The sequence below is a fragment of the Rhipicephalus sanguineus genome, chromosome 4 (assembly GCF_013339695.2).
Source record: "Rhipicephalus sanguineus isolate Rsan-2018 chromosome 4, BIME_Rsan_1.4, whole genome shotgun sequence".
NCBI lineage: Eukaryota > Metazoa > Arthropoda > Arachnida > Ixodida > Ixodidae > Rhipicephalus > Rhipicephalus sanguineus.
Genome location: NC_051179.1, coordinates 22,289,906 through 22,299,407, shown reverse-complemented (window position 1 = coordinate 22,299,407; position 9,502 = coordinate 22,289,906).

Below are 9,502 nucleotides of genomic sequence, written 5' to 3'. Positions count from 1 at the left end.
TTTCTTCCAGATAATTGCATATTTGACAATCGCCACATAAGTAAACCTAAACTCAGCAAGTTTCATCAATATCGACCAAGAAGAAAAATAAACGCATTATTTGTTGCAGAGTGTCTCATTGAGTACCACGAAGTGGTCACACTGACTGTTGCCAGGGGAGTCATGTACACCACTGTCCTTAAGGACAACGGAGTCAAAGGAACGCTCCAGTGGGGTCAGCGTTACCATGGCAAAGGGGTCACCCTGACTACCTAGAGGTACTAGCGGGAAATAAAAGGTAGTCACGTAGACTCCTGCGTTGGGAGTAACGTAGACTCTCTGCTTGTGAAGAAGGGAGTCGTTGGTCTGAAGAACGAAGGGAGTCGTTTGACACCCCAATTGTGAAGAAGGGAGTCGTTGGTCTGAAGAACGAAGGGAGTCGTTTGACACCCCAAAAGGTCATCATATGTGTAGCGAGGCGATTACCACCCAAAGGTAGTCAGTACAGACACCCTTTTTTTTAAGAGTGCAAGGTGACTGTAGGGTTGTGCGAGTACTCGAGTTTCGAATTCGAATCGAACGATATCTGATCGAATAATTCGATTCGACTTTCAAATAGCTACTATTCGAAGGTTCTAATAATTCGACTAGAAGAATACCTAAAGCGCGACAATGGCCAACGCTGCAACTTGGTTAGAGTGGGGTGGCTAAAAGTAACGCTAACGTCCTTACAGTAGGCCTCGCTAAAACTTTCACCGATATCCTGGTTCAAAAGCGAGCGCATGTTTATTCTAAAGGAGAATATGTCATTTCCATAGGTTAAAAAAAAACACACGAGAAAACCATCTAGCCCTTCACAACTTGGCTTCCGCAACGAAGGCACGGACTTCTTGCGTAGTTCGGTCGCGTATGCCGCAAGCGCCGTAACGTCCCGACTTTGACCCGCGAAACCCTCGGTGATTGGTTTCACATGTGAAAATTTGTTGACGCTGTGCAGTCGCCACTGCCGCACCGCAGAGCATGGAGCTGCACTTTATCGAGGTATCGCCAAAATTGCTTTGAGATACCTGCCCAGCCCTGCTACTGAGGTGCCCAGTGAGCGCATGTTTTCAACTGCAGGAAACACCGTAACGTCACGGCGAGAGCCTGAAGCCAGACCACGTGGAACAGCTTGTGTTTCTGCATGACAGTTTGTAGTCTTTCGGTCGTAGTCACCGTGTTATGTGGTCGAGGACATGAGCAGATTTCATTCCTCTGTCCTTTCTCTCAATTTTCAATAAAATCTTTTGTTCGATATTCTATTCAATATTCGATATTTTTGGCCACTATACCGCACTATTCGATTCGCCTATTCCCCAACCCCAGTGCAGGGTAGCATACCGGACACAAACTTCTGGTTAACCTCCCTGCCTTCCTCTGCTTTCTCTCTCTCTCTCTCTCTAATTCGATTCGAGATGAAATTTCACGATCCGCACACCCCTGATTACGCACACCCCTAGTTACGAAGGCAGCGAGCAAATGTTCCATATCCCTTATTTTTGAGGATTTTCGGAGACATTTCTTGAAAATACCCTGTATAACATGGACTACAATCAGAGCGGAACGATCCTTGAAACATGACCTTGCGCGTCGCAGGCTTGCAAAGCGACGTGGGCATCGACAGTGTTTTCTAAACATCCCCTGGGCCTAGCGATCCATTATTATACAGGGTGTTTCAAGAAATGTGTCCAACCTTCTCAAAAAATCAGGAAAATGCGATATTTCCTCGGGGCTTTCAGAATTGCTTTTTCTGTAGCGGCAGGAATCTTAAGGTAGTTAAGGACATCATCTAGGACAGTAATTAAGACAGTTACATTAATTAACTTTTTAATTAGTGGAGTTAGGTGATTGTGTCAAATGGGAGAATTGAAGTCCTTCATGCGAGGAACCCATCCGAGCTTTGAGATTTCGAAAAAGCGTCCTCTAGTAATTGTTGTGGCGTAATGAAATTCAACGAAATGCAACGGCTTTCAACAGAGAAAGCCATCGAATTCGGTTGAATTTCATTACTTCGTAATTATTACTAGAGGCCGCTTTTTCGAAATCTCAATGTTGGGATGGGTTTCTGGCACGAAGAACATCAATTCCCTAATTTGACACAGTCACCTAACTCCACTAATTAAAAAGTTAATTATTTTAACTTTGTTAATTACTGTCTCAACTCATGTCTCTAACCATCTTAAGATGCCTAGCGCTACAGAAGAAGTTATTCACTCATTTTGGACGTCTCAGGAGAATATGGCAGTTGCGTTCTTTTCATGTTTCTGTTTAGGTTTCGCCATTGAATTTGGTTGAATTTCATTACTTCGTAATTATTACTAGATGCCATTTGTTCGAAATCTCAAAGTTTGGTTGGGTTTCTGGCATGAAGAACTTCAATTCTCCCATTTGACACAACCACCTAACTCCACTAAATAAAAAGTTAATTAATTTAACTTTTTTAATTACAGTCCCAAATAATTTCTTTAACCATCTTAAAATCCCTGCCACTACACAAAAACCAATTCTGAAGGCAGCAATCAAATATCGCATTTTCCTGATTTTTTTTAGAAGGTTGGACACATTTCTTGAAACACCCTGTATAGACAGTCGTACGTGTTCCACCCTGATAGCTCCTTCCTCCTTCGTTCTTTCTCTTCATCCCTTTCCCCCATAGGGTGGCAAGTCGGACGCGTGTCTGGATGACCTTCTTGCCTTTCCTTCATATCCTTCTCCTTCTGCTGTTATTATTATTATTTTTTTGGAATTGAAATTGATCTCGATGAAGAAGGAATAGACTTTATTGAGCAGAATGGGCCGGCTGTTTGGTTTTGGAGCCCTCAGGTGGCGGCTAGGACTTATTAAGGCGAAAGTCTTAGATGCCTCATCAAACGCGAAAATCGACCGTCGGAGCCCCGCGGCGTCTGGGAAGAGTGATGCAAATTATCATCATCACGTGATGACGTCACCATATTACGTCATCATGACGTCACAGATTGCCAAATTTTGTGACGTCGTTGTGACGTCACATGGCATATCGTGAGATGATGACGTCATCAAAAGATATCGTAGCTTGGTCAAAGGTGGGCTGATCACGGAGGCAGTGCAAAACCAGATGAGGTGCCTCCGATCCTGGAGGCAGTGCAAAAAACCACGTTAGGAGCAAAAAGCTTTCGAAGGGTGACGGGGCAGAATCAATACATCGACAGAGAAAAAGAAGATGGCTTTCGCTTTCCAGTCGTCTTAGGTGAATTCATAAGGGACCCTGTGAGTATTTTTAAAGGGAAAGCTTTACTGGCCTAGTCGAGCGAGTTTCGCCGTGTATCGCCGCTTGGCAATCGCGTCCCGTGCTCTGGTGACGAGCCATCGTTGGTCGTCAAGGTCCCGGGTGGAGATTCTGGCCTCCCACGTTTCGGCGAGGAGGCTGACGACCGCGGGCGCTCCAGGCTTGGCGTCTTGCTAGCAAGAATACATTTTATTGACTCTAGAGCGATCTATTAGGGGAGGTAGACTGCCAGGCCATTGCTGTCGGCCACCTCTGCGGCTCTATTCCTGTTGTGCCTGACTGGTGAGCTTTGAGGAAGCGTTTTGCCTACAAAATCAATGAAGACATCAAGAGGTTCCTCGACGTATAATGTGGAGATTATTTCCTGCGTGCTAGCTGAGACTTCCTACATATGAGCAGAAGGTATACGCGCGTTTATTATAAGCCGTCACTTAATGCAGCTCGCACCGAGCTTGCGAGAACGGGCTCAGCCAATTGGCGCGGTCGCATCACTGCGATTACAGCGAGCAACCCCGTATTTACCCTCGTTTGTAATTACGCACCTCGCGCGCGAAGACACCCGCGTGTCCTCGCATAAGGAGTGAATTGTGATACTTCCGCGAACGTTGAGTGATAGTGCATGTCTCGACACGGTGAAAGAATACTTTTTCTTGCACCGTGGTCTCGCCACAAGACTCCCGCTGGAGTTCCTGCAGGTGTGTTCCGGTTTGGACGATTCCACGTTATAGCCCTGTAAAATACAGGCTGAAAATACACGTCATGAATACACGTTATATATGCACTCATAGGCGGGTGCACGGGAGAGCGGCCACCCCCCTTAATCATCTAAAGGGGGGTCGTCAATTCTGCCCTATACATTCATTCAGTGGGTCCTTTCACATCATCTTTTTATCGCAGGGTTATGGCTACGCATGTCTTTTTTTTTCTTTTTTTTACGATAATGGCGACCCCTGATGTTGCATTCAAATAACTGTTTACTTCCCACCTTTACCCCGTAAATCCGGGGACCAATGGCACGCCTTCGTGAGTAGCACGTCATCGCTTCATTTTCATTTTTGCATTCGTGGTGGACGGAACTCGTTTCCATTCGGAATCGACCAACGAAAGGGGGAGGGGGGTAGCTGCGGTAAAACTTGGCCCTCCCTAATAGAGAACCCTGCGCACGCGTATGTATACACTATGAATGCACTTTAAAATACTCCTTATAGCCTTCCGTTGTAGCTCAAATGGTAACGCATCGGACGCGTAATTCGAAGGTTGTGGGTTCGGATCCCACCGACGGAAAGGGTAATCTTTCGTACACTGTAACTTCTTTCAGTTTAAGAGAGAATCATTACAATACAGTTAAGAAACAGCAAATAATGTCCCCCTTCCTTTGCTTGGCTTAGTTATCTGTCGGTTTCATTAGTTGTATAATACAGAAAATAACGAGCCCCTCGGACAATGCCCCCAGCTTCGTACGTTACAGCCCTGTAATATACAGAAATCTTTGAACAGAGAATGTCGCTGGAGTCAACGTCTCGACAAGGAGTCAACGTCTCGCTGCTAAGGAAGGCAGTTGCTGCCCTGACGAAAACAAGTCCACCTGTCGAAACGTTGTCTCCAGCGGACAGTTTCTCTAGTTGAACGATTTCTGGCCACTTGAAGCCTCCATATTCTTCCGGAACTCCTGCTGTCCTGTTTAGGTTGTTTCAGTGAACGATCAGTAGCCGTTCATGATACAGAGGTTTCGGCGCACGTCAAGGAACACCAGATGGTCAAAATTCCGGAGCCCTCCACTACGGCGTCCCATCATAGTCACATCGCGGTTTTTGGACATAAAACCATACATATCATTATTATGATACAAAGGTTTATTCTCTTCTTTAGATAATGATAATATGTGATCATTGCGCAGCGAGCTGCTGTGGCATTTTCCGCAGCCACGCCACCTTTCCTCTCGTTTGTGATTGCTCTGACCACGACTGCTTAACATAGTCGAGTTTTGTTGCCTTGAGGACGCATGCGCCGTCCAGTGTGTGTGCAAAGCCAGCCTTTCATTCACGTTGATGTTTTCAGTTGAAAGCCAGTGCTTCTGTCGCGTCTACTATTCCTTCGTTCCCGTATTTAGTGCGCTGTTGTTTATCGGCCACGAACCAGTGGGAAGCTGCCTGTCTGTAGTTTGCGCCATTATCACCGGCCACACTAATACGTATGGTGTGAACTTGCACGCACTGCAACACAGGCAACACAAACACCCCAGAGTCGTGGGAGTCCCTCCGAGCCAGCAGACCAACGCCGGCTCATCAAGCGCGCGGCGGAGGCTGCGGTATCCCAGGGGACCCTCGCCGACCTCCTTTGAGCCAGCGTAACCAGTCTTCGCACTGGTCACCTCTTTTTGGGTGTAATAAAGGGAACACCACCACCACTACGAACCAGTACCAACTAGCTAAACCAACTAGCGAACTAGCGAAGTTACAGATAAGCATTTACGTTTATTCATGTATGCTAAAGAAATTACAACTAATAGGATTGCTAGGGACACGTGTACGCCAAACCACTCTCGTAGCTATGGCACGCAGTTATGGCACGATGTCAAATCACGGAGCAAAAGTGAGGCGCTGCTCAGTACATGTCCATTTAAATATCTCGAAGGACGCGCTAGACGGCGTGTATTGATTGTAACTATACTAATGACCACTAACTCGTGGAGGTTAAGCTTGTTAGCGTTAGTAACACAATCCTATCCACGTACAAACCAATAAAAAAAATAGCGGGACGCCTGCTCAAGGTTCCTTGAGCTTAGTGCTTGTAGTTATTTAGGACATCGTCTTCGTGAAAGTCTGTGACGTGAGTGCAGATATATTAGAGGCCACGTCACACTGACTCCACGAAATGCAATCTACAGAAAAGAACGTGCAGGAATGATAATAGAAACACGTTCGCGTTAAAGCCGCGGACGTCGTTAACGTGCACCTGTATGCACACCTACGGCTCAGATGCATAACAGCCCATATCTACGTCTTTGGCTAGCGTCAAAAACGATACAGACTCGAACGAATGCATTCGTAACGAACGCTCATTCATCATTCGCAAAGGAGCCGCCACACGAGGTCGGTGCTGTTTCGCCACGTTATCCTCTCCGTGTACATACTCAGCAGCAGCCGTCGTCGTTTCTCGCGGCCCCTCTACAAGCGAGCACTTCGGTGGCGTTACGAGAATGGAAAACGCTATTGTAAATGAGTTTGGCTCCGGCTTGGCTCGTGATGTCTTCCTGTACATGCCGTCACCGTATATATAAACATACAGGAAGCCACACAGTAGCCGGGGTCCTGGGAAAAACGGTTCCGCCTTAAGTGGACTTGACTAATGGCGACCCTTAATCAAGCTTCCCAGGAGGCAACAATCCCCTCTCCCCTTCTCCTCTTCCCTTCTCCTTGTCTTTCGAAGCGTACCCGCGGCGTTGGAGCACTCGGCTCTCTTCCGGCGCTTATAGAGATTGACTGGCCTTGGGACTAGCGCCCGGTCGGCACGCGAGCTTTGCGAATACGCGAGTTAAGTGTAAACAGCGTCGACAGAGATCTGTCTGGCTGGGTTAAAGAATTCTAGATACGCGAACTGGCACCAGCTACAGTTTGAGATAGTGCCGACGTTTCGGGACTTGTTCGGTCTCTTAAACAGTGGCTGGTGCCAGTTCTGCACTTAACCCGCGCGAGTTGCACGGGACAAGCGCCTTGAGCGTGTGCTTGTTTGGCTTCCTGAAGGGGCCTATATATATATGTATGTACACAGGTCTACACATCAGTCTACAGAGTGCTTGAGCGACACGCTTAGAAATTAAAAAAAAAATAAGTGTACCGAAACCATCAAAGATCAGAGTAAGCGAATAGCATGACTGCCCATTCTATTTTTAAATATTTTTTTTCACACTGTGCTTCTCTCGGTGGTATCCCTTTTTTTTTTCTCGTGTAGTTGAAGCCGTGATCGCTTTGTCAGAAGTCCCACATAGGACAGAATTCTACACGAAGTGACTCTCCTGTAACTTAATATCCCTATCTCTCCCTTAGGTATTGCAGGTTGGGAGTTATCCGACTCCTGCGTAAGCCTTTACGGCGCCTATCCTGGATTACAGCCCACTTTATCGAATGTTTGACAACTATGTAGTTGCACCTGGCAAGAAAGTGGCCAGCACAGTCCTTAGTCAACGCAGTGTCGGTGGCCCTGTCTGATTGAAGCAGACAAAGTTTATTTGGACACGAGTTTTCGCAATGCGCATTATCGCTTTTGCTTGTGAAGCAGCGTAACAAGCACGGCCGGAGTATGCAGATACTGCTATATACAATATAGCTACAGCGCTATAAAGCAAAATAAACAGGATCTTGCTCATTAGTCATGCAACAGTTATACTCTGTACCGGATTGCGTGGCCTTCTTACGTTCGACAAAAACTGGCAACTAGTGAATAATGAACCTTCTATGGAAATATGTTTTCCCAGCGTGCGCTAGGTGCTCCAGTCGAGCCGACCAAGGCTGTTTCGTTGCGGAGACTTAGAAGGCTTGCATAGTGTAATTCGTAATGCATAATCATGTTTCTACGACATGCGCGTCCGTGGCACAGAAAACAGTGTGCGCGCTTGAATACGATATTAAGTTTGAACCGCATGGTAGGTTCATATACGAATTAAAAGGAAATACCCAACACCAACTCTTAATTACACACAAACGTATTCGCTTGCAACATGATTGCCAAGCACGCACGTTGTAAAGCGGTTAAGAAAATTGTTGCCCCTTTTCAAGTTCAATTAAAATGTACCAGGTCTTCTTTAAATTGTTCGTATGGTTCGTAATCGTAACAAATAATCTGGTTTCTGTTATGACGCTGTAAGAGAGAGAGAGAGAGAAAGCGAAGAGTGGTGGGGCCAGAAAGGTTCCTTTACGTTAACCAGATTGCCTTCAAGGAAAAACAGCGTGTTTCGAATGGACAGGCGGGCTAACGAAGGAAAGGAACTAGCAAAGGTATCAACAAATAAACCAATGAACACGCGGATAAATTAATGCGATCAGCCCATTTCTTAGCTCATGACTGCTTTATTGGTTCTCAGCAAACTAAGGATAAGGAAAGAAAGCAAACAAGCTCGCATGAGACTTACACTGCCTGTATAACACTCTCCAGGTTTATTTTCTTGTCTTGGCCTCCTCCTTCATTTCTGATTCGGCTCGACGCCCTAATTTTCACTCTAAATGCGTCGAGACACTCTACTCAAGTGTTATTTCCAAGCTTAATGCGGAGCTCAAAACGACTACGTTTACACGGTGGACCGAAAGAGAAGTTAAGCTGAAGCTCGATCGGGATCGATACTGATTCGAACGAAAGTTATCAAAAGACGTAATCGATATCTTTCACGGTCTCTCTGTTTGCCGTGAAACGATGGCGATGCGCTCGAGCACTTGCGAGGTACCTTTCTTCTTGCTATATGCTCTTTCTTTAGAGAGTATAGGGGTATATAATGTCGCGATAAGAAATGTTAAGCCTTGTAGCCAACGAACTCAGCCATGCTACGGTGATTGATGAACAAGCGTCACGTCAGTGGGGCAGGTTACTGTGCTGTGGCTATATAAATTCAGAGAGAGTGAAAGAGAAAAAGAGAGAGAGAGAGAGAGAGAGGCGCATTTATTCGATTGTTTGCAAGTGCCGGTTTCCTGTCGAATCACGGCAGTAAATCTCTCGTGTTTTTCGACAAGGACGTGCTCGAATCTGCACGCGAGTGCAATAGAATTAAATAGAAACCGAAAAGAATTCGTATAACAATTTTTGTAAGGGAAACTGCGGCCGCAACCGTGTCGAAATGCGGCACAAATTGTGACGTCACAGTCCTCTATGTACACACATGCACGCCGGTGACACTGATCCGTCACGAAGGATAACGTATCTTGATTGCAGACAATGTATGGAGGAAAACTTGGTTGGGCAGATTTTCGCTGCTGATAAGCGAAAGGAAACGAAGACATTATAAGGGGACTGTGCGATAGGGGGTCGCCGGTCACGCAGGAGGGATTCCTTATCGAGATGCAAGACGACTGCTTAGAGTGCCCAGCTAAGGTCATTAACGGGGGGGATTCGAGGAATAGCCACCGGCTACAGAGGAAATGAAGGGCAGGATTTGCACCACTCTGCAAGCGTGGGTTTGGAAAGGTTGCAACGGTAGATCAACAGTTTATCTAGTATTAGTGAGTTACCCCT